This window comes from Chlorocebus sabaeus, chromosome 15 (genome assembly GCF_047675955.1).
Source record: "Chlorocebus sabaeus isolate Y175 chromosome 15, mChlSab1.0.hap1, whole genome shotgun sequence".
Lineage (NCBI taxonomy): Eukaryota > Metazoa > Chordata > Mammalia > Primates > Cercopithecidae > Chlorocebus > Chlorocebus sabaeus.
Genome location: NC_132918.1, coordinates 73,253,635 through 73,280,262, shown reverse-complemented (window position 1 = coordinate 73,280,262; position 26,628 = coordinate 73,253,635). Strand labels below are relative to the sequence as shown.

Below are 26,628 nucleotides of genomic sequence, written 5' to 3'. Positions count from 1 at the left end.
GAATGAGGTTATTTTTTTTTCTATTTTTACAATGCTGTAGCGTGGATTATTGTAACACACGTATTTTCTATTTTTTAAATTTTAGGGAAAGATTTCCTGTAAAACCAAATGGGCCCAGAAACTTTTTTAAAGGTCATTTTTTTAATAAAGGGGGAAAACAATTGCCATGTTGTTAGATGACTGTGCCTAAGTTGAACGCAGTGCTGCATTTATGCACTTGGGCTGAATGAAGGCAGCAGACTTATTTAATGCCCCCATCCCTTTTGTTTTTACTGCTCCAGTCCATACATGCTGTTTTGATTTTGCTTCAGAAGGTAAAATATGGGTATTCCAGGATATATTTCTCTGACCAATGCCATCAAAGCTATAGTTAATAAAAATATTCCCCTTTCTGTAACATATAGCCTTGTATTTTTCCCCTCGAAGAATGGTTTTAGTCTCTCCCTCTCTTCTTGCATTTTCATGTACATTTTCATTGAACAATGAGAGAGAATTTCTCAGGAACTATTAGCATCCCACCAAACTGACACAGAAACCCTCATGTCTTTCTTTAAACAGAAAGAACTTCACACTAGCCTATGTTATAATTTCTCCTGCTGTCCTCACTCAAAGAACAGCTCTTGCACACTCACCCTCCACCCCCAACACCAGAGCACTGAAAGCGTTCCCTTGATTGCATTAACTGTGGATAACAACGCATACTATTAGCACTTCTGTCGTGTTTGATAAATGTGATCAGATTCAACTTGGGGCAATACGATACTGGGGAATTCTTAAGGTAGAATTTCCCTCTTGGATTCCACAGTTGTCTTGAGGAGTGGTGAAATGATAAGGTGCTTCTCCAAGGAAACTCCCTGACAACTCTTGTTTTCTAAAGAAAAGCAGAAAAAAAGGTGAGGAGAAAGGGAGAGAAGAGAGTAAATTTAAATTCAGTCTTCTTTTACTTCCATTCATTCAGTTGGTCATATGCATTGTTTAGCTGCAGGATTCCCTATGTGTTTATTCTCCAAGTGGTATAAACAATGCTTTATAAATCTGGCAATATGATTGTACACCAGAATAAACCCCAATTTTCCTAAACAGAAGTATTTTTATACTTAATAGAGAACTTAATTCAAAATATAGGGTACTTGGTTCTGGTAACTGAAATTTTGGAGTGACCAAAACTTTTTTAGTGCAGCCTTGACAAATGCTGTGCTAAACTAGAATAACTGCTCAGGCAGAAGAGAAATAAAAGGTAATTATATTCGTTCCTTTATCTTAACTGAATCAGCATGTTGCGAGTAACTTTTCATGTGAGCTGGTTTAGGTTTTGTTTTGACCCCAAATAATAATTACTGGTCCTGAATAAATAAGAATGTCTGCCCACTACATATTTCTTTTTTGATTTTTTGTTTTTTTTCTGTCCTAGACTACTTTCATGACTGGTAGGGGTTGATGAACATATATTTATCTATGAGATTCAATTAAAATAAACATTTTGATCCCTGAAAGCTTCAACAAAATTATCTCTTTTCTTTGCTTACAGACCATAGTGCTAGAAAAGAGATAATGTTAAACTTTAACGTGCACATTACTCACTTAGGAATCTTATTAAAATCCAGATTCTAACTCAGTATGTGTGGAATGAGGTCTGAGATTCTGCATTATTAATAAACTCCTGAGTGATGCTAACACTGTTGGCCCATGAGTCACACTCTAACTAGATCACAAAAACCCATCCCTTCCAGTCCTAGGCCTACCACTAACTGGCTGTGTTAGTGATATTGCCAAGCATCTTAGGAACCTGCATTTCCTCTTTCACAAGGGAAAGTTATTTGCCTACCCACGTGTATGAATGCTCTTAAAGAAAATCTAACCATGGAGATTCTAAGGTATCAAAGGGTAAATCACAGATAGTATCTTCATTTTAAAAGGATTTCTTTAAATAGAAGCTTAGAATTCACAAGGGGCCATTTACAAGTATTTTTGATAAATCATTCTACTTAATTCAATAAATGTTTATTGGTCTTCTTTTAGGTGAAGTGTTTTCTCAAGTTACCTTCCGGCAATTCCAAAATAGTGACAACGTCCCTTCCCTATGGAAGTTTGTACCTTGCAAGGTATTCAGTAGCACAGAATAAAATTTATTGTCTAATATCTCCGAAAGAATTTCATGTGGGAATGAAAAATGTGAGATTCTATTGGAATATTTACGGAAAACCTTAGGAGCTTCTTATTTTGTTTCCAGTGCGTGGACTAAAAGGAAATTAGGATACTGTGTGAGCTGTGCTTGGAAATTTGGGGGCACTTGGGATGGTGGAGGCCCAGCAATGGGAAAGTAAAGGAAGGTTCAGCAACTCCACTCAATATAAAGCATATATTTTAGAGTTTAGTATGAGAGAATAAGACTAAAATAGTGAGAGCCAGATTATGAAAAGTTTTGAATGGCAGGTGAAGGGTCTGTAACTAATCCGCCACATGGTGGCGATTCACTAACTGTTGCAAGCAGGTAAGTAATATATTTGAATGTGGACATTAGGCAAATTAACCTGTCTGTTGTACAGATTTTTGGGAAAGAAGACCAATAGGAAGAACCATGAGAAAGGCAGTAGTAGTTGGAAAGAAAGACAGGGGATGGTTTGAGATTCCTTTAAGATCAATTGGAAAGACTGGAAAACTGTTTTCATATAGAAAGTGGGATATTAAACAATCATAAGTCAACTGATAAGCGGGTGATGGGAAAGGTTTGAAACTTTTAAATGTTAGCCTCTATTGTTGATGGAAAGTCATTAGAAATAGTCTCTGAACATGTAGAGTAAAATCAGTATTTCTATTTTCTCTGAAACTTTATTGCGACTTGAAACAATGTAACAAAATACCAGTCTAATGCCTCATTACTGATTTTACCAGTGCTGTAATTTTTAAAATAATAAATATACACTTTATTAAAAATAAATAAATAAAAGAAATAGTCTCTGAAATAATAATAAATAAACATTTAAAGCCAATTTTGTGTGAGGCCCTGTAAGGCTTTTTGGAAACATATAAGGCCAAGCCCATTCCTCTAGGAACTGATAATTGAGTAGGTCAAATAGAAGTCAATGATCAAAGACTGCTTACTTTCCCTCTACTTTCAAACCATTATCACAAGTCAGTTATGTTAACCATTTATGTTTTAGAATAAAATCTACCAATTATTTTCTTTGTAAAATCTACAAAATACTTCTTTCCTTCTGTTATTTTAATCATGGAATTTGAGAACTGGGAAGAATTTAGACTTCCTCTAGTGCAAGTCATACATATTACAAACAAGAACATTTAGGTTCTAACCAGTAAATGATTTCCTTAGGGTCACACAGCTAGTTAGCGATAGAATGATTGCCGATCTAGTTGAGAATTATCCACCATAACACTTTTAACATGGCTCATTACTAACAGAATTTTAGATAGTTGGTCCAAAGCACTTTTTAAAAATCAAAATAACTTTGAAGTTACATACTTTCTAAAGATCAGAAACTCTCAGATCAGTGACACTTGATTTACTTCGAAACCTGGGTGTTTGTTTTTTCCACACAAACAAACAAGTGGGGGAGGGGTGCAGCAAAACAACCCTGTTTTTCAGCAGTCCTAGGAAACTATCACCAATACCCCTCATCTGCTACTTTCTAAAATTATACTCTGGGGTGTAAATTCCTGCTATTTAACCAGTTGGCATAGGGAGTCTTTTATTTTTCCTAAAATGTAGATACCGTTTTGTCCAAAATACTCAAAATCCATTCAGCCATAAAAGCTCCATTTTGCTGTTTGACATCATAGAGCATTTATTTGTCTTTTCACTAAGCATCAAGGATGGCTAACAGCACAGATCATTTGCCAATCATCTTGTCTTTGTGCCATATTTATTAGTCCTTTGTGACACTATCTCCATCTACTGATACTCTTGTCCCCAAATCCTCTTTCCATTTTCTTGTGTGACACACAAACTGATGATGGGCAGTCTTCAGCTGAAACACTGTGACCCTCCCCCTGTTTCACAGGTCCCCTTTCCCCCACTTCCCTGCTGGCACAGAGCAGGCTCAGCATCAGGAGTCTGCTTCTGATGCCACACGCTTTCTGAAATGGTTATGTCAGCATGGTTTTCCTAGGAGATGGCAACGCTACAACTCTCCACCTTACCTATTTCAGCCAGTGCCAGGATTTTATTTTCCACTGCTTTATTAAAAAACAACATACTGTGCCATTTTGGGTGCTTCTAAAAGTGGGCCTACCCTCAATGGCTCATTAACATCATTTCTCAGTTCGACTTCATCCGCTAGTCTCTGCAGTGGTTTGACATCAGTTACATTTCTATCTTAATTCTGACCCAATAAAAGTCATCTCTTCCCAGCTTATCTTTATCTTCTCTCAAGTGTGAATATAAGATTTACCAGTTATTAAGCTGTTTATTTTTTTAAAGGTATCTAGCTTTGTGTCAGTGTTGATTTCACTATTTGCAAACTGACTTTGTCATTTTATTGATAGCACTTGAGTGAAGAGCTCCCTGTTAATATATGCAAACTCACAGCTCCCAACAAGCTTTCCAGCCCTGTTAATGAGAGGATTAGCAAGAGCACTGCAATGTATTTAACCTGCGGCACTAGCTCTGTTTCAATAAGACTTCAACAGCCTATTAAATGGAGTGGGGGCTCAATTAACCCACACAAAGGCCACTCTACCCAACGTGGCAGGGAGGACCACATTTAGCATCTGCCTAAGCAGCTTGTTGGAAGCTGGAAATAAAGGGGGTGACATGTTCTTGCCTGGAGCTATGATATAACTGAAATGGTGATTCTAGTTCATCTGGGCTGACTGAATAGGTGACAGCATTGAAACCCACTATCTCGCCATATGACAGTTTTTTGAAAAATCAGAGTATACTCAACGGTCACTCCACCCCCCCATGCCTTCTTCTAATGGAGCACCCTCATTGTTCCTGGTGCAGTCAGTAGGAGTCATGGATCATGAATTTGAGGATGGAGGGTGTCAGGGTGTGACAATTTGTGTATGGGGAGGAGGGATGATGGTGTACACCAAGATGTCCCAGGAAATGCATTATGTTCAGACAGCATTTCCTCATGAAATTAGAAGTTAGAACTGGCTCCTCATGTCTCATAAGCATGCTTCACCAAACAGCCAACCAAAGGCCAGCCATTTTGTGCTGGAAATCAAAGTATAAGCAATGGCAACTCATTGAGCTGGATACTTCTACATCTTCACTTGAAGCTTGTTAGGATTATTGAGTTTTGTGGCTTATAGTGTCACCTACCTGTCAGAAAATCCAAACAAATGGTTCCAACATTTCAAGTTGAAAATGAAAGTTGACTAAGTAGACTACTATTTGCTTGCCCAGGAGGGCATGAATCAACTATAGTGGTAAACTGAAATCTCCTCTAATTTTCCACCTGTGAATTCTCCATGTCATAAAGTCAAAGATTTTTTTGGGATCAAGAGATATGCTGGTTGATGTTTCCTCTCCAATTTTCCAGTCTCTTTTTAACAACATCTTCTCTTGAAACTCAGCCATACCCAAATATTATTATAGATTGACTATTTAACTTTCTGTGTTTATTTTTAAATTTATCATTGTTTTTATTTTTTCCCATTGTATGCTGTATCTAGGTATTAATGAAACTTCCTATTAATGTGCCTTACTTTTTTCTCCCATTGCTTGTCACCTCCAAACATACTATATTATATACTTACTTATATGTTCATTGTGTATTGTCTTATCTCCTTGCTACAATTCACATTTAACAAAGGCTGGGGTTTGGTTTTGTTTATAGATGTAATTCAAGCATCTAGAAATCTGTAGTCTAGAATATAGGAATTTAACATTTGTGGAATACATTAATGTAAAGAAGCAGCACAGGTTATGTTCTAATTATGGAATCATAACCGATGGTTCATTAGACAAAACTGCCATATAAGAATAGTCCGTTCCACCCTTACAAAATAAAAAAAAGCTCTAAATTCTAGGTTGACAGGCCAGGTGAAGTCACCAGAGTGAATGTATATGATGGTGCACCATTTCCTTACAACGGAGTGGTGATGGCCTGGGTGGAGGATAATTTCTTAAATTTGGTGGAACCACACAGTGTTGTGAAGTGGGCTGTATGCTTATTAGATCTGAACCCTTTCACTTACTTATTCTGGGATATGCTAAAGGCACAGGTTTATTTAGAGAAAATTAGAGACATAAATTACTAAGGCATTGTATTCCAGATGTATACATGGGGACTGATGGAAATTCTGCATGAATGCACCACGCTCATTGCAATTTTGTACAAAGCATTAAGCTATGAATTGCTAAAAAGGAAGAACACACTGAAGACATCATACAATGCTTTTGACTATATAACTTATCATAATGTAACACTAATAACCCATTTATTGTGGAAATTCATTTGCCTGTGTTTCCAGGCTTCAGGTTACCATAAAACTAGAGAGTGTTTTACACTCTTGATCATGAACTCTTCACATTAATAGCACTGACAGCTACAACTTCCATTTGTATATCTGGGTAACCTCACAGCTGACACAAATTTTTAATTTTTTTTTCCTTTGGATGTTCATGTAAGCAGGTGGGTACCTGTGACTGTTCCATGGAGGGGCTACTGGAAAGACAGCTCTAACTCCCAGTCTTGGATACACTTTGGGCCTCTTGATAGGTAAGAAAGAGCATTTTCTGTGGGTGTGTTCTCTAAAGACAAGAGCTATCTTCTGTTTGCCAACAAAAGAACCCTGTTCAATGTAGATCCCAGCTGTACCATTGCCTCTGAGGCACATGGATATGATAAAGAATGTATCATAAGAGAGCATGTTTTCACTTGTTAGGCTAGAAAGACATTCTCAGGTAATGAGATCAGTGGTACTCCAGGGTACATAACTATTCTCTAGTTGATTCTTCCATCAGTTGATGGGGAAAGATCAGAGAAAATCATGAAGAAAATTGTATTAATTGCGCCCCATTCTTACTCCACTGTCTGGGCACCAAGACGCTAAATGTTTGCCCCATTCTCAAAGAAACTTGTCTGTATCTCTTTAGTTCATGAAGAAGTTTGTTTGACATTTTATGTTTAAAATGTTGACTGTACAAGGAGACACAAACTAGATCAGTAAATGTTCTAATGGTATTGCTGTCTAGAACAAAGATTTCTCTAGTTAGTATCAAAGTATAACTGAAAAGATAACTTTCAGTTAATTAGTATTTCCACTAAATCTTCCATACAATGAGTTATTGTGAAATTTGACATTTGAATGAAATATCTTTAGAATAACTGGAGCAACCACCTTATTCTGACCCCAGTTGAGTCACAAGGAGACATAATAGCCTTCATCAGCAGCCTGTCTAGGGTACTGTTCATCACTTTTTTTGTCAATAAATATTTTTCCGGTTTATGAACACACCCTCCAAAGCTGTGATGTAAAATCACTGCTACTTATCTATTTTATGGAAATGATATCATGTAAGATTACTCATCTCTTTATTTACAAAACAGAAACAAAGAAACAAAATAACCCTCAAATAACCCTTAGCGATTTTTTTTTTATCCAAACCACAAGATGTTTTACAAAACTTATGGTGGTAGAAAAACTACTTAGAAAACAGAAATGAGGTAATTTAGAATCTAGATAGTGCCAGATTGTTTGAATAAATTAAATTTGTCCCCAGAAACAACACATAAACAAAATGGAATCCCCTACAAAAGCCACCGAGATGTTTAGCACAGTTTGAAATCATTGTTATTGATTTTGGTTATTGGTTTTTTGGGGTCCTAGCTTTAACCTGATTGGGGAATAAAAGAATGTGGAGATTTGCTGCTCAATATGGATTTATTGAAATGGGAGGAATGATACTCTATTTCATTTTATTAAGACAAGAGATGAAAATATTGAGAGCTATTTCCTGCAATAATCTTCAGTGTTGCTGATGTGTCAGGTGCTGCAGATACAAAATTAAATAAAATTTAATAACTAACATCACAGAAGTTTGAAGGTACTCAAACAATTTCAATAAAATATGATAAATGCTAATATCAAGAAATACGATCAACGATAATCTCTGTTATGTGAACATGGATTGCTCATGATTGAAACTAACAATATTTCTCAAATGGATTCTGGAACTTGGGTCTCACTCTGTGATACAGCCGTCCTTCATTTTCTGTGCTGTATTTGCCATATTGTATGGTGATAACCATCATATGAAAAGTAGATTCAAACTTGGTTGAATCTCAGTAAAATGGAAATTAAAATTCCTACTTCTTGGCTTGTTGTGCAGGTCCAACAAGATTAAAGTAGTTGCTGAGTTCAGTGCCTGGCATATGGTAGACCCTCAACAAATAATAGCTGTTGTTGATACTGTTCTTGTTATTGTGGTTATCATTAGATTCTGAGAAACTCCAGTAAGCAATGTTTTTCTGTTACCGTTGTGTTAAATTGCAGCACTTTTGACTGCCTGTGGTTCACCTACTTGCTGTTGTTTGTTCCTCTCTTCCTCTCTTTTTCTCATGCCCCTAGTGTGTTTCCATTTTACCAATGAGTAACAGGCATCTCCCCTCACATTTTTCTTCCTTCCCAAATCATTCTCCTTTCAGGAAAAAGAGTATGAGATATGAGAAATTAAGGGGTGTGGGCGTTTTCATGGGAAAGGAGATGAGAATTAAGTAGGTGAGGACTTTTAATTGATTCAGACACTCCAGGACATCACTGATAAACTTTAGGGGAGTCTAGAAACTGATGGGGGATCAATTGACTTGGTCTGAGAACAAGGTAAGGACATTTTTCTATGTTTATCAGAATACTTGAGAGAATGTATTGATATGAATATTCTGTAATATTCAGAAAGCCTAGTGTAAGTAAGAGGCAAGAGAAGCCAAGAGAGGAGGAAAACGAAGCACCAAGAGTAAAGCTTTGGCAGCAAGAGACCATTACAGAGTCAGTCCGGTGCGTGGGCATCAAAGACGACGAATTTGGAACCCAAACTGTCATTGAGCACATTTTTAAAGCTGGTTTTAGTTCTGCAGTTATTAGTAAGTAGTCAAAATAAAATGACAATGCCCTGTGGCTTTAGGAGATAGTAGAAGGTTAGAGAAATTCCAGAAATATAATCAACTCTGTGGAAGATTTTGAGCATCTATTTCTTATATGTGGTCAAAATATATCTTTTCTCTTTAATTCATACTATATTTTTCCATGCTCTTTTCCTCTTTAAGAAAAATAGTTTCAATGAAGTATAATATACCCATTGAAAAGTACACAGAAATGTTCAGGTTGGGAAATTTTTACAAAGTGAACACACTCTTGCCACCAGAATTCAGATCGTGAAACTGAACATTATTAGAACCTCCCAAACATCCCTTGTACTGCCATTTAGTCATTAACACAACCTCCCTTCCTTGCTCTGCAGAATAGGTGATGATCCTAACATTTGCAGCTTAGAATAGCGTCCCTGTTTCTGTAGTTTTTTAATGGAATTATACAGTATGTACTCTTTTTAATGTCTGACTTGTTAATCTTTTTTTGTTTTTTGGTAAGGTCCCTCTACCTAAGGCTTTTAATAGTAAATAACATTTAATATAACTGTTTCTAAATAAAATATGTATGGGATTGCTATCCAATATGTTGTATATACATTTAATAAAAATTAGTAAATCTTTTATAAATTGGTTTATTCATTTATTTAATTGGCATTTCTGCCATGAGAAACAAGGAAAGGAGAGATATAATCCCCGCCCTCAAAATCTTAGCATCAATGGTGAAGACCAAAATTAATTCCAAGGATGAGCATCTTCACCACTGATGATCTCAAAATCTCAAGATTTTGAGAGCAGGATTATATCTCTCCCTTTATCCCTTAGAATAAAGGATGGCATGAGTGGGAACAAAGTGGAACGCTTTGGAACTCTTAATGCATACTTAGCTTTGGTAGAGAAGTCAATGGAGTACTTAGTGGGATATTGGGAATGATACTCTCCAAACACAGGCATTGTCTGTAAAGAATTTAAAAATAATAAATCGCAACTGAAAATGCTTTTTATTACTATCGTGCACCAACAATTTAAAACTTATCAATGATTATTCCCCACACACACATAACAAACTTTTTGAGTTTAGGTTCTAGACAATTGCTATAAATGTAATCTTCAGATTAGCATATTTTTATTGCCCTTTACTAAACAGGTAGTCTACATGGAAGTTACTCTGGAAGATTCTCAGTTTTGTGGTTGGCTTCTGACACCTGTGGACTTGACTACACGTGTTTGTTTCAGCAATGAATTCTCAATAGTTCTGAGTCATTCAAGTTTGCTTCAAGCACAGTTTGAGTCTTAAACTCCTGTGGTGGGTCCTAAATTACCAATAATAAAGATGAAGCAACATAACTCAAGTTATTTCATTTTTTTCTTTATCTTTGTGATCACTTGGAGTTTTAATTTATGTTTAAATTTAAAACAGTGAACCAGGACATGAACTGCAAGATGTAGTATTTCATTTGGTAAGTACAAATTTTAGTTTATACATAAAATATCTTAAATAATGAATATCATTTGAATAACTTAAATTTGAGTATCTTTAAAATTGATGTTTCTTCTTTAATGTTAGTTAATTAACTAAGAAATGAGCAAAAACCTCCAATGTTAAATTAATGGTATGATTTCATAGTTACTGAAATTGGACATTTTGCATTTAATTTAAAAGTATTAATCCATTCTTCTTTTTTTAACTTTGGTATTTTATTTTATTCTATTCTTTTTTACTAACATGACTAGATATACAAAGTTCAATAAAATAACATTTTTTACTGTTTACATTTATTTTCTGATTATCATACATTTAATTTCATGATTATTGCTGAAAATTTTTGTGTACAGAGGGGGAGGTATTAAAAATGATGTATCCAGGGTATTGGGTACGCTAAGTATGCCACCAAGAGAAGAAAAGTACAAGGTATTTTAGATATACAAGATGCTGTTGCTTATGGATTTAAAAAGACAGTTATTTACCTAAATGTGTTTGAGGGAGGGCTAGTTCACATCTTTCTCCAAATGAAAGTGAAAATGGAGCTTGCCTGTCATTGGGAATGCTTAGTGAGCATTAGAGTTTGGAATAAAGATGAAAGCGTTGTGCTAACACGGTGTTTGATAGGTCCACTGCAGCCTGTTCAGTTTGGGACAGAACTGACCATCTGCTTAGAGCTTTTTAAGTGTGTTTAAGCAGTCTGAGATGGTCTTTGTTGCTTTGGGTCTTTGTGTTGATGTGTATTATTATTCCAAATTGTTGGAAGCCAGTCTTGCAGGAGGTAAGGTTTTGAATTCCTGATGGTGTGTGAATTTTTGTCCCCAAGGTTTCTCTCTGGGATGAATTGATTTGCTGGCCAGAAATGAGGCTGAATTCCTCCATCAGGTTAAAGGCTGCTGACACAGGGTGTTTGGTTTAGCAGCCTGCCCCAAGCGCCTCATCTGCATACTGATAAAGCCTGCTTGCCTCCCAGCCCAAGCTTGGCAGTGGCCAGTTGCTAATGCAAGCTGTCTGGGGAACAAAGGAGAACTCAATCTAGTTTTCACCTGAATGTAAGTAGGCCAAAAGGAAAGGTTCCTCATCTTTATTAAAGTCTACTCCCTTTATTTTTAAGCGGGCAACTACCTTTAGTCACATTTCACAGACTTCTGCTGCCTCAGAGACTGAAAGAACTTCAGTTTTTCTTAATCTTCCCCTTTGCCCTAATCAGGCATCTCTTCTCCAGATTTTCTAAGACACTCTATTAATTTGCTAGGGCTGCCAAGATGAGGTACCACAGACCGGGTGACTCAATCAACAGAAACCTGTTTTCTCATGATTCTGGAGCCTAGGAGCCCACGATCAACAAGATCAAGGCATCAGCAGGGTTGGTTTCTTTTGAAGCCTCTCTTCTTGGCTTGCAGATGACCATCTTCTCTCTGTGTCTTCATTCACATGTTCCCTCTCTGTGTGCCTGCCCTAATCTCCTACTCTTATAAGGACACCAGTCATATTGGATTAGGCCCAACTATATGACCTCATTTGACCTGAAATACCTCTGTAAGGTCTCATCTCCAAATACAGTCACAGTGTGAGGCACTGGGGCTTAGGATTTCAGCATATGAAATTGGGGACAAGAAAGGGAGGGCACAAGTCATCCCATAACAGACAGGATCTTTCAGGTGTAACTTCAACCTAGGCATGACACTTCTGGTCCCAAATGATGTATTAGCCATCTTTTTTCTAGCCTTGGAAAACGTTCTGGATTGAAATAAAATATTGCCTCAAGACAGGCTAGACCTACACATACATGTCTTGGCAAGTCAGCTCTCAGTGGTATAGATGGGCATTTTTTTCTGATTTTATACTTGTGAGTACTTCATTCCAGAGCTTTCAAAGATACTTGGCTGAATTTCAAAAGAATCATCATTGGGCAAGACTAATATGCTGGGGAGAGGATTGTGAAGATATTATTATGATTATGATTATTAGTAAATCATGTCTAAGTTCTATTAATGGAATAAATAAGTGGGTAAAAATCTAGCAAGCTGGTCAATAATTTGAGGAGGATAGAATTTATTTGACATTTTCTATATAAATGGATCCAGGTATTATTTTAACCATTGTCTTGATGGGTGAAAAGTATATGGTCTCAAAGCCTGACACTAATAAGAAGTGGGGAGAAAATATCAGCTAGGACTATTTCTATATGATTCTAGCATATTTTGCTTATAACAAAGAAAGTGGGTAGCTTGGTCTGTTTCAAGACTTGGACTTTGCCAGGAGAGAATATCTACTTTTTAATCATGTTATAACCACTGTTATTATGTGGCCTAGGAGAAAGAAATGACTGATATAATACATATGGCTTTTTCTGACTTTATTTAAATACAGTAAATGTTAACTTTTAAAATATTTTCTTTGTTCCTACTGTATTCACTTTTTTCTTTCAATATGCCTTGTTATCAAGGATAAAATGGAGCTGCATAGATGAAGAGTTAGAATGTGATGGGGAGGTATGGTCCAATGTGTAGCAAGGTAGAGTGTCACAACAGCAATGATAAAACTTAGTCTGCATTTTGAATTCATTCATTCATTCATTCACTCTACACTGGACCATGTTGCAAAGAAATCAACAAGACAGCCAGAAAGTCCTGGTCTTCCAGGAAGCCGACATTTGTAATGAATGTACTACATGGATGTGGCAGGCAATCACTAAGATAAATGATTTTTCCAAAAACAAAGTTTGAGCATAGCTTATAAAAACTGAAAACATAAATTAAAATGTAACAGAAATTTTAAATTTCTCCTTAGATTTGAAGGCTGGTACTGCTCCAACATGCTAGAGTTGAGAGTCTCTAACAGGGGAAAATCAAAACATTTTTTCCAAGTAGGATTAAGGGAATCTGTACACTGGCTATGAAATCAAAGAAAAGCTTTTACTTAATAAGTTTGAAATTACTTGTAATTTTTCCTATGATTAACTATCACAAACACCCAGGAAATTCTGCTCAGAGCTCAAGTTATATCTGAAATAGTGTGTGTCCCAATAGTTACAGACCTGACTCTTTTCCTTAAAAAAAAAAAAAAAAAAAAAAAAGCTCTATACCCTTGCTGTTTTCTAGGGTTACTATGTTTAGTTTAAATCAGGTGTTAGTTGTCATGCATTTTTGAGAGCCATCCATTCACTGATATAATCATCATAAATGTATCCATCCACCTGTCCATCCGTTCATCCATCTATCCATCCGATGCCTTGGCAAGTGTCTGGCCTATTTTAGGCCTTCAGCAAATATTTGTTGAGTGAATAAACAAATCCACCTAACCTTGATTGTCTACCACGTGCAACTAATAATCTGCAGGTATAGTAGCCCAGTTATACCATTGGCTTATTACATATTCACTTGCTGCTTTTGAGGAGGATTTTGTGTTGATTGTTATGATGGTGACAGGGGAAGTGTGAATATAATTTTTGTAACAAATAGCTTTCCAAACACAAAAATGTCCCAATAATATGTAACTTTTAGATATACATAGGATGAATTGTTAAGAAAACTAAGGATCAGATTCTCAGATTAACAGTTAGAAAACTCTTGCAGGCAGTATAAAGTGTGATATTCCTGTGACTTGCTAACTTAGTGTTTGTCACTTTCTCTGAAGGGAGAATACAGTGAATCAGATTCACTTGAAAAACCCCCAGAAACTTGCTGGAATCTACCTTAATGTCTCCTTAGGGAAATTAAATCCACAGGGCCAATCAGTTCTCAAAGAATTTTTCAGTCTCCCAAGGGAAGTGGAACAACCTTTGGTGGATGGTATTAGAGGGAAGAATTCTAGAGCTGGTGGATATAGGCATATACTAAAAATGTAGCGGAACAAATTTATGCTTCATTTGTGTGTCCGACCCCTGGCTCTTGGTCATACTGAAGAAGCTTAGCAGACACCAGATGCGTCATCTCAATTAACATTTTTTGTGTTTTATGGTTTGCCAATGATTTTCTTAATGTTTTCCAAATTGTTCCTTCAAACTACCTTAAGAGCAGAATGGAGTATACATAATTCCATAGCATCTAAGGAGTGGCTCTGTACATCCAGAGCAAACCAGAAATTTGCTCTGAAATGTGTGTTTTAGTATGAAACCATGTGTATTCCTTTCTATTTAAATATAGCTCTGTGTTTGCTTTAATGTGGACAATGCTTTAAATTAATTTTGGAGTAAAATGTATTCTGAAAACAGTAATTTTCACATACCATCACCCCCCTTTACTCTTCCCTCTGAGCTGTACATTCAATACTTACACTAACCATATGAAATTAATATCACCATTATCCTCTTCTTCAGAAGAGAAGTCAAGGATTACAGAGGTCAAAGTTGATAATTACCTAAATAATACTCATTATCTCAATTAATAGCTTTATACACATTTAATTCTAACAGCCACTCATCACCACCACTTTATAAAAGAAGAAAGAACAATGTTTAGAGGTTAAATAACTTGCCTTTGTTCTCAGAGTCATAAGGAATGAGACTGGATTCGAACCCAGTTTTTCTGGCTTCAAAGAACCCACTGTTTTCATTATACCATTACTCTTTTCAAATGTTCCAAATGAATTTGACATCTTAAGCAATCTGAGTAAAGTAATAAGAGGGGAATTTTTTTAAAGGAGGGACCCTGTTATCCACTAATTCTTTTAAGGGTACCAGAAAGGAATTTTTGAAGTTGTGGATTTGCCACCTGGAACCTTTGAAAAACATAATAGGAAGTGACCTAGAGATACATGTTCCTTCTCTGTCAACCTGCTGAGGAGATAAAACATAGCTCCTTCCATTAGTCAGTCTGCAAGGGTCAATATGCACTATGTACTTAGCCACTTATGGTATACATGCAACCACAGTCTTGCTTTTGATGAACTTATAATGTTGTCATACACTTTGGTGAATACTTCTGAATTAGTCCATTTTTTGCATTGCTATAAAGAAATATTTGAGACTGGGAAATTTATATAGAAAAGAGATTTAATTGGCTCACAGTTCTGTAGGCTGTACAGGAAGTATAGTGGCATCTTCTTCAGGGAAGGCCTCAGGAAGCTTACAATCATGCAGAAGGCATAGGGAGACCAGGCAGGTCACATGGCAAAAGCAGGAGTATCAGAGTGAGGAAGGAGGTGCTACATATTTTTAAATGACTAGACGTTACAAGAACTCACTCACTATCACGAGGACGGTACCAAGCAAGATGGTACAAAACCATTTATGAGAAATCTTCTCCCAGCATCTCATCACCTCATGTATTAGTTCATTTTTGCACTGTTGATAAAGACATATCCAAGACTGGGAAGAAACAGAGGTTTAGTTGGACTTACAGTTCCATGTGGGCTGGGGAGGCCTCAGAATCATGGCAGGAGGCAAAATGCACTTCTTATGTGGTGGCAGCAAGAGAAAATGAGAAAGATGCAAAGGTGCAAACCCCTGATAAATCCATCAGATCTTGTGAGACTTATTCACTACCACAAGAATAGTATGGGGGAAACTGCCCCCATAATTCAAATTATTTTCCATCGGGTCCCTCCCACAACATGTAGGAATTATGGTGGTACAATTCAAGATGAGATTTGGGTGGGAACACAGAGCCAAATCGAATCGCCTCCCACCAGTCCCACCTCCAACAGGGAGATTACATTGCAGTATGAGATTTGGGCAGGGACCCACATCCAAACTGTATCAACCACTATCAAGCAATATATGGTTAAGTGCCAGTAAGTAGATTAAACCTCATTACTGCAGGTATGAAGATTCGTGGAGGAGCTGTGTCACTGAAGAATGGTACAGCAGGCTTTATTTGGGAGAAGAGGATGGCAAAGCCCCCATTCCATTTTTACCCAAGACGTTGTCGTTTTTCCTTTTCAATGCTTTACTAATATGTCAGTTCTCCAAGATATTCAGATCATTTTTTCTAGTTTTTTTGGTTCTCGGTAGCACCGGAAGGAGAACGAAGTGACTAAATTGCCTAGGGCTTCCTGCAAGCCTTTCCTCCTCCTCCCATCAAACTCTGTGTGCACATCATCTCTCACCTCTCTCCCTGTATATGTGAGTGTCCTTATATATTCACCTAGAAAACATCCATTCATTTATGAAATATTTGTTAAAGACCTACCAGGTGCTGGGTATGATAGTGAACAATATAGAAGTGACTACAGCCTTTAGGTGGAGATAAGAGGTAGAACAGAGTAGAAGGACCAGAGAGAGGAGATAATTATAAATGCACATATTTTCTATATTCACCTTTCTTTCTGCTATTCACCTTCTTAAAATAACTATGCCTTCATATAGTGAGAGAACGGGAGCTGAGAGGAGGATGTGGTCATAATTCTGTGTCTTTAAGACTCATACCTTCCTGAAATAATCTTTCCAGACTCTAGCCTGAATAACATGATTTGAAACAAACTTACGCGGTGGGATGGCTCTTTCTGAATCAAACAGTCCACTTTTGGCAAGTCTTACTGACAGCTGAGAAGCAGTTGTTGGATTGCTTGTTAGCCCTAGCAATTAAATAACAATCACTTTAAAAACAGTATATGGACCAATTGGAAGCAGTATGATGCTACATGTTGGGTATAAAGTTGCCTGGACTTGCTGTGCCTGGTGTTGATAAGGTAGCAGATGGTCTAATAGACTTCATCATTGAGCAGCTAAATTGGTAAGGTCTTAGTTTAATAATCTTGTGTTCTAATGATTTAGGCGAGCGATGAAAGGCAAGGCAATTACTTGTACTTGTAATAATGCCCAGTTGGCCTGGATGGAAGGGACACTCACTCATACATAGTGTGATGTAATTAACTCCCATTCCCCAGAAACATGGCTGCATGGCTGTTTGTAGACAGGCTACCTTGATAATATACATCTCACCTTGATACTAAAACTTAAAAGCATTTTCCAAGTCAAAAATGACTCTTAATTACTTAAATCACTCAAGGAAAGAAAATTTAACTTTTTCTATTTTTATATTTCCAAAGCATGAGTATGATGTTATTGGATTCTCAAATATGTTGCTGGGGAATAAAAAGTACTTCAGTGATATGAAATATTTACAGATGAGATAGTCATTCAGTGGCTTGCCCGAGCCACAGAAAATATCTGGAAGGCAATTAAAATCTAGATATTTCAAAGCCTGGGTCTGCAATCTTTCCCCCATCTTGTTCTCTTTAGACTCATTTTACCCAATACTTCCTCCCTGTCTCTTTGCAGGGCATCTCATCAAATCTATGGATTAAAATTTCGTCTTATAGTTTTCACTACTTGAATCTTTGCTAGAAACAAGTTGAATGGTAAGAATACAATGTAAGTAGTGATCATTACACTTTAATATTCCCCAAGATATGATGTAATTTGCACAGAATAGACTACTAATAAATACATTTTAAAATAACACTGATTCTTAAAAGATCAATTTACAAGATCAACATGCAAAAATCAATCCCATTTTAAAATACCAACAATGAACATGTGGAAAGCAAAATTTAAAACACAATACCATTTATAACCACTCCAAAAAAATGATATAAACTTAACAAAACAAGTATAAATATGAATGCTAAAAATTATAAAATATTGATGAAATAAATCACATAAGACCTAAATTCATGGAGAATATACTCTATTCATAATTGGAAGACTTAACATATTAGTGATGTCAGTTCTACCCAAACTGATATAGAGGTTTAACAAAATTCCTATTAAAATTCAAGCAAGTTCTGTTGCAGGTAGAACAAGCTTATTCTAAAATGTATATGGAAAAGAACAAACCATAGAATAGCCAAAAAAAATTCACAAAGAAAAATAAAACAGAAGGAATCACTCAACCAAATATTAAGGCATGCTATATACCTACAGTAATCAAGACTGTTTAATACTGGCAGAGAGATGGACGCATAGATCAATGGGACAGAGCAAAAAGTCAGAAAGAGACTAGAACCCACACAAATAGGCCAAAATTATTTTTCTCTCCCAAAACACAGACCAATTTAATGGAGAAGATTAGCTTTTTTAGCAAGTGATGCTGGGGTAGTTGGACATCTATACACAAAATAATGAACGTTTACCTAAACCTCACACCTCATAAAAATTAACTCAAGATACACAATGAACTTAAATATACAACTGTAAAACTTCTACTAAAACAGAAGAAAATCTTTGGAATCTAGGACTAGGAGGAGTTCTTAGACTTAATACCAAAAGCATAATCCAAGAAGGGAAGAAATAAATTGGACCTCATAAAAATTAAAAACTTTTGCCCAGCCAAAGACTCTATTAAGACAACGAAAAGAAAAGCTACAGTTTGGGAGAATATATTTGCCAGTCATAGATCTGACAAAGGCTAGTATCTCTAACACAAATTGCTCTCAAAATTCAGCAGTAAAAACGAAAACAATTCAAGTAGTACATGGGAAAAGGACATGAAGACACATTTCACCAAAGAAGATATACAGGTGGCAAATAAGCATATGAAAAGAAGCTCAGCATCATTAGCGATTAGGGAAATGCAAATTAAAACCACAATGAGATATCACTACACACCTATCAGAATGGCTAAAATAAAAAATAGTGACAATGCCAAATGGTGGTAGGATGTGGAGAAAGAAACTGAATGACTCATATACTGCTGGAGGGGATGTAAAATTGTTCAGCCACTCCGGAAAGTAGTTTGGTGGTTTTGTCAAAATAAAAAAAAAGAAAAAAAACACCTATTAAACATGTAACTACCATACAACCCAGCAATTGCACATGTAGATAATTTTCCAGATAAATGAAGCCTGGTGTTCACATAAAAACCTGTACACGAATATAGCAGCTTTATTTATGGACCCCAAATTAGAAACAATACAGGTGTCCTTCCATGGTGGACTGGTTGAAGAAACTGTAATATGTGCATACTATAGAATACTACTCAGCAGTAAATAAGAATGAACTATCAATTCACGCAACAATCTAGATGAAAATCTAGAGAATTGTACAGAGTGGGGGAAAGAAGCCAATCTCAAAAGGTTACGTTTCCATTTATAAATGATAAAATTATAGAAATGGAGAACAGGTTAGTGGTTGCTAGGGGAAAAGCAAGAAATGGGGCTGTTAGGGAAGTGGGTATGACTTTAAAGGATAATTTAAAAGACTCTTGTGGTGATGAAACTATTCTGTATCTTGACTGCATCAATGTCAACATCCTAATTGTGATATTGTTCCGTAACTTTGCAAGTTATTACCATTGGGGAGAACTTAGAAAAGGCTCCACAGGGTCTCACTGTACTATGTCTTATAACTGCATATGAATCTATAATTATCTCAACAATTTTTTAAAAAGCTAAAATGATTTTTTGTAACTCAGGATTATAGGCTTCATAATATTTCTACTTGAGAACACTTTGTTCAAGTCAGGTAAGGTCTCCAAATTCGTCTTTGTATGGTGCATATGATCCTTGATTATTGCTGGTTTTTACTTCATTGGTATCCAATATCATCAGCAAATCTCACATCTCACTGATTTCTCCCTTTACAACTCAGTTTGCTACAAGTAATGCAATTAACCTAGTAGACTTAGATTAGCACTCCACATTGTCTCATCCTATCTTCCTATTTACTATTCTCCACCATTGTTTTACTCAGGTGGGCATCACACCATAGCTAGCCACCTACCGACCTGCCAACTCTCTAGTTCCTTTTAGTTAGTGACCTACTTTGCTTTTTAATTCTAAATATTTTCTTGCAGTGCAATTGCTGAGGGGGACACCACTACAGTGTACTGAATTCCTACTATGTATCTAAGTCCTAACCATGAGGTGATGGTGACTGTGTAACTGGCGCCAAAATAATAGAAGTAAAAGAAAAATAATTGAATGGTATTGTCCTGACGAGATACCATCTCCATCCATGAAAGTCAGGTGTATGGTAGGACCTTTTGGAGGGTTTGGGAGAAGGACCTGATATAACTTGTTGATGCTGGAGCAGCTAGACTCAACCAAATATTAAAAGATAGGCCTAAAGCAAGGTATTTCATTTAGATATACCCACACATTTTCTGAGTAGATCTTAACATTATCCCCATTTTACAGATAGATAGGGAAATTTAGACTTATTACTGATACGTTGTACAAGATCTAGTAAATCAGGAATCAGCATGCTGACTCATATCCACTTGATTTTGAAACTTGATTGATGTCCCCATTTGCTACAATGAGTGAGCACTGTAAAGTAACTAGAGTTTTCTCTCTGTAGTCTTAGTCACTGTGTTACGAAGAGATGGACATCATAGTAATACTTATTTCTTATGCAATTAAATGTCTCTAGTTCTTAAAAGGAAGACAAGGAAAATTCTATTCTTATAATCTTCCTCCGTGAAAATATTTCTTTAAAGCTTGCATCCTCACTTTTTGTCCCTTTCCCCTAGGGACTCATCTTCCTCTTACCTACTTCAGTAATGAGCTATTTCCACAAATCTTCGTGGTTGGTTGTTAACGCAGCAGTACTGTCGCAATAGTTAATTGACCCAGTGGGCCACTATCAGTCTCTGCCACAACATCAAACAAAAGTCCAATTGCCTTTTCCACCATTGACAAGAACCCGGTACTATCTGCCACCATGAGGTAACTGAAGATTGAGAGCCCAGGTTTCTCAGCTGAAAGTGTTGAATTTATGCTAGGGGCATCTTGTTGCCTAAAGAAATGTACTCATCCTGGGAGACAGTTTTCTTTATTTTCAAGGTCAGGAATATCCCAGAAGGAGCCTTTAATAAGAAGATGGATAAATATTCATTGATACAACAAATATTAATTGAGTGTCTCTATGTTCCAGGTATGGTTTGTATTTATTAAGCTCTATATAGGTGCCAAGCTTCATGTTAAGTGCTTTATATGCACCTCATTTAGTCTTCTAAAGTGTCAGTTATGTAATTTTGCATATCTCTTAAAGTTTGCCACATACCACATCTTACATTACTCTGCATAAATCTTACATGTCTGTTGGAATATGGCAGGTTCAAGAGTCTTCAGGTATACACAGAACCAAAGAGAGACCCCAGCTTGTCTTCCAAGGTTCATTCTTTACCCGCTTTTCTTACCTATGTAAAAGCTGTGCAATGTAGAGGATAGAATATATTTTCTCAGTCATGGGATCTAGGTTCTGATCTGAGTTCTGCTACTACCAAGCTGTTGAATATTAGACAAATTAATGAACCTTCTTGTGTCTCAGTTTCCTCATTTGTAAAACAATTTCATGAACTAAATATTTTTTTAAACCTTCTCTCTTTTGAAATTGTATACATCACCATCTGATTATCTGTAGTAAGGTAATTTAATTAGAAAGTCGAGAGCAGATTTTGAAACTTAAAGCCAAATTTCTGACAATCCAAAGAATCATTGGCTGAAAGCTGAATCTGTCTCTTCCTGGGTCCTGCTTTCCAGTTGGACCTATCAAAGCATATGTCACATTGTAGGGATCTAGGCAGCCATAACAGATGTGAGTTTAATTTTTTGCCGCCAAGTACTGAAATATACCTAAGTTGATGTTAGGGTTGAGTTTCTTTTTTGTTTTTTGTTGTCATTTTTAGCCTCTTGGCTTCCAGCTCTTGTGACGCATTCATTTATTTAGAGGCAGACTGAATTATGTTTCAAACCGGGAAACACCCTCCTGACAATAATTATTTTTTAAGTGTCAGAACATTTTCAACTCCAGCCTCCTTTAACCCAACTGAAAAATATGCAAAGAAAAAGAGTATGTGGTTTCAAGTAAAAAGAAGAAAACACAATTGAGAGTTTCCTTGTGGGTCCACAAAGGATTTTATTTTGTCTCTACCCTGTACGGCAAGAAAATACATGCCAGGACATTTGTAAAGCTGTAATATTATAGGGCTGTTGGTGAAAAACCAAAAAGCATTGAGGGAGTGGGGAGGTGGAGGTTGTCTCTTTGATTGCTAGGGAAATTATGTAGACTTAGTTTCAATTGCTTGAAAATTCCACATCGGGGAATTTGGGGTTGCCTAGCGCGGCCAGCTGGCATATAGGGGTCAAGATTGCTTCCTTTCTGTGCTTATGTGACGAAGACATAGCATGATTTTATTAGTGGTACTAATCTAACTGGCTAAGTTACAGGTAAGAAACAGGTACTAAGTTTCTTAAGCACTTGGGAGTATTGAATTGTGTGATCTGGGGTTGGAAGATAATGCTAGAGAGAATTATTTGGGGAAAGAGTTGCCCAAAATACTGTAATAGTGGCAGAGGTAAGCATCCCTAAGGACCTGTACAGAAAATCTGTCTGAATACATACAGAAGACATTTATAAATGGAAACAGATATTCACGAAAAGATAGAAAATCAAGCAGACTGCTAATCCAGAGAGGAAATGAAAAGTTTGTCAAAGATCTATAATAAGATGCCAGGCTCGGAGTATAACTAACTCTCCAAAGACAGGCAGTTTTGTGTTATTCAGACTACAAAACCAACACAATATTCACATCAGAATAAAAAAAAAGATAGCATTAAAAGAAAAGTGCTAGTGAATTATCCCTTAATAATATACAAACAAAAATTGCTAAGCAAAACGTCAGTGCAGTAAAATCAAATGCAGTGAAACAATTTTTAAAATACACCATTTTCAAGGATGATTCAATATTTTAAAAACCTATTAACACATTTTTAGTTGCTTAGTAGATTAAATGAAAAACATTATTGCATAAAGTGATGCAACAAAAATATTAGAATATCTAGGAAACTTTAAAATTGTACTGAGGGGCATGAAATAATCTGAAAAAATGGAGAGATATGCCATATTCTCTAATGGAAATAATAAATATGTAATTTTCAGATTAATTCACTACAAAAGCAATTGTTTTATATGTGTATTTAATTTTAACTTGACAAATTGATATTAAACCTGGGAAAATACAGGAAAATAGCCAAGATAATCTGGAAAATGTATCATAATGAGGAGATTAGCACTAACAGATTAATTGTAGGAGTAGAATCCAGAAAATTTCAAGAATAAGTAGAAATGTAATACTGATAGGGACAGGAGGCAGAAAAATTCTAGACAGAAAAGGGAGGGGTTCATGGTGAAGCCCCACTTTCAAGCTGAAAAGCCTGAAATCGCAGCCCAGAGTGAGAATTTATATCCCTGTTCTGCCGCTCAAATGTTGCCTTTTCCTAAACCACCCATGGCTCCGCCCCACCTCATCCTCTACGTATAAAGACCCCAGACTCAGTCAACAGAGAGGAAGAAACTGCTGGATGTCAGGACAACTATGGCTGGACATTGGAGAGAAGCGGCTTGACTTCAGAGGGAAAGCTTGAGGGTGTAACTTCAGAGAAGAATCCAGTCATCTCTGGCCAGACTTCTGAAGAAAATTACCTACCTCCCTGTCCCCTTTTCAGCTCCCCTTCCCACTAAGAGCCACTTTCACTGGCAATAAAATCCCCTGCATTTACCTTCAATTGGTTCATGCAACCTCCTTTTTCCTTGACAATAGACAAGAGCTCCGGAGCGAGTGCAGATACAAAAGGGCCCACTGACCTGTTGGCACTTAAACCATCTGCAACAGCAGAACTAAAAGAGTACTGTAACCTGCCCACTGGGGTTTCAGAAGTCACAGGTACCCCCGCTGATGCTGTCGCGGGGCCTGCACAGAGTTTGCTCCTGCTGGCACCCAAAAGTGCTCACCCCAGCTCCTGCACCCGCTCACCTGCACACTTCCTCCTACGAGGAGTGGAACGCGGCAGATCCAAGTAAGTGGAGTTCGCTGCTGCTGACACTGAAGCAGCTAACTGGTCCTAGCACTGGTGTACTCCAGTTCACTCACTCCCTCCTGCAAGGAATTGAGAGTGACAGGCTGAGTAAACAGGGCACCTCTGTCAAGAGTCCCGCGAAGGGATCAGGGAAATATCCTGTTTCAATATGTGCTAACGTAGTATTTTAAATCCCAAGGAAAATGGATTGAGGCAAATTTTGTTAAAGCAATTGGATGTTTATATATAAGAAAATAGTTAGATGTTACTTTGTATCACATACAAAAATGAATTTAATCTGAATTAGAGATCTAAATGTAAAAATAAAACAATAAAAGCATTAAAACTAAAGATAAGGGGAATGGTTTTCTAAGCTTGGTATTGGGAAAGCTTAAAATTCAAACTCCCAATATAAAAATTTAATAATTGTATAAATATTTTTTAAAAATTTTAATCAAAGAATACATAAACAAAAATAAAAGTGGCTAGGAGAAAACACAACATATTACAAATAAATGGTTAATATTCACAACACAAAATTACTTTAAATAAATTAATATGAAAAGGCCAATGCAATAGAAAATTAAACAATGGATCTAAACAGGCAGTTCACATAAAATAAACACAAATGGCCAATAAACATAAAAGAGTTGGAAATGCTTGGCAATAACTAAGGACCTGCAAATTTAAAAGCACTAAGAAGCCATTTTGCTTATCAGTGACAAAACTTTAAATAGCTTGCTAAGAGCCAATGCTGGAAAAAATGTTTGGAAAAGAAGAATCTCCTGTTTGCTAAGGGCTTACAAGTGTATTGTTTTGAATAAAAAATTGGTAGCAGCAAACCTAATTTTAGGAATCCATCCTAACGTATTACAAGTACAAAAAGGTCTGCAAACATGCTCACTGCAGCCTGTTAAAAATGTTAAAATGCCCATCCAGGTTGAGCATGGTGATGTGCACCTGTAATCCCAGCTACTCAGAAGGCTGAGGTGGGAGGATCGCTTGACCCCCAGGAGTTCAAGGCCAGCCTGGACAACATCATAAGATCCTGCCAAAAAAAATAATGAAAAAGCCCATCTATAACAGAATATGTGAGAATGTCTGAATAATGGTACATTAATATGATGGAACGACACCAGTACAAAATAATGTAGGAGATCAACATTTATGGAAACAGAGCCAGGAACAAAAAAAGTTGTAGGACGTATGTATGGTATGATTCCATTATTGTTTATAGGTTTTAATGGATGGAGTTGGTGATCTTTATCTTCATTTTGTTATTTTTAATTCTTCATTTTAGATTTGAGCTGCTTCTTATGTTTTGCCTCCACTCTGCAACTTCTACAGATCTTCTTTAAGTTCTTGAGCTCAGGAGCAAGGCTAAAATTCAGGAGCTACACAAACCATCCTCACCCAGAACCACTCAGAACCACTGAGGAGCACCTAGGATACTCACTTCAAGATGGGAGCGCTTCAGTGCTTCAAAAATATATATGTAAATACACAACGTATTTGTGAGTGTGTGCTTATGTGTGTGTAGTTTAATTAAGCTTGCAACTGGAGAAAAAGAAATGTTTTTCTGTTGAAAAGCCATTTAAATACTGGTTGTTGGGTACATCGATAATTACATGACACAGCGCTTGTTCATGTGTTCATTCAACATTCGGTCAAAAAACGCTAATTCAGGGCTCAGTATGTGCCTTGCACTATGTTAAGTGCTGGGAATCAGAAGTAAACAAAGTTCCTACTTTCATGGAATTTTCATTTTGGTTTTATCTCTACGTGGAGGCCAGCTGAACCCGCATTGGCTGTCCTCTGGAGGTCCCATCTACGCTTTATCCTGAACGCCTGAGTTCACTGATCACAGCTTTTTGGCTGTGATCCTTTTAACCTCATGTGACTAAGGAGTCTTTATTGATTTGGAAAGTGCTTCATATCCAAAAATGTTTGGATTTTGGGGGTTGGGAGGTGAGGAGGAATGAAAACAAAGCATGGAATTTTTCTAGTTCTTGACTTGAATTCATAGTTACCTGACCCCTAAAAAAAATTCTGCATTGATGAAACTTAGAGCTTAAGATGATAATGCTGGCTTTTGGAAATCTATTCGATTTCCTGTTTCAACATAAAGTTACTTTTCTTACCTTTTTATGTGCATCATCATCATGATCACAGACTATTTAGTAATTACAATACTAAAACCTTTGCCAAAACACACTTCCCAGTAACCATAAAAAACCTCCCCCACTTCTTGATTTAATTCCATTTCCCTTTACCTCAGTTCTCAGCAAATGTTCACCTTTTATTTAATGGATAAATTAATCTTCCTAAGGAGATTCCTCATCT

At 36.6% G+C, this 26,628-nt stretch overlaps 1 long non-coding RNA gene across 1 annotated transcript; it reads left to right on the top strand.

Moving 5' to 3' along the window:
- The first annotated feature begins 1,761 nt into the window (after window positions 1–1,761).
- Window positions 1,762–25,792, top strand: LOC119625795 (uncharacterized). Its single transcript, XR_012095661.1, has 5 exons — window positions 1,762–1,874; window positions 2,020–2,102; window positions 6,603–6,689; window positions 10,477–10,516; window positions 25,586–25,792. It is a non-coding gene; the product is annotated as an uncharacterized lncRNA (long non-coding RNA).
- The last annotated feature ends 836 nt before the right edge of the window (window positions 25,793–26,628 follow it).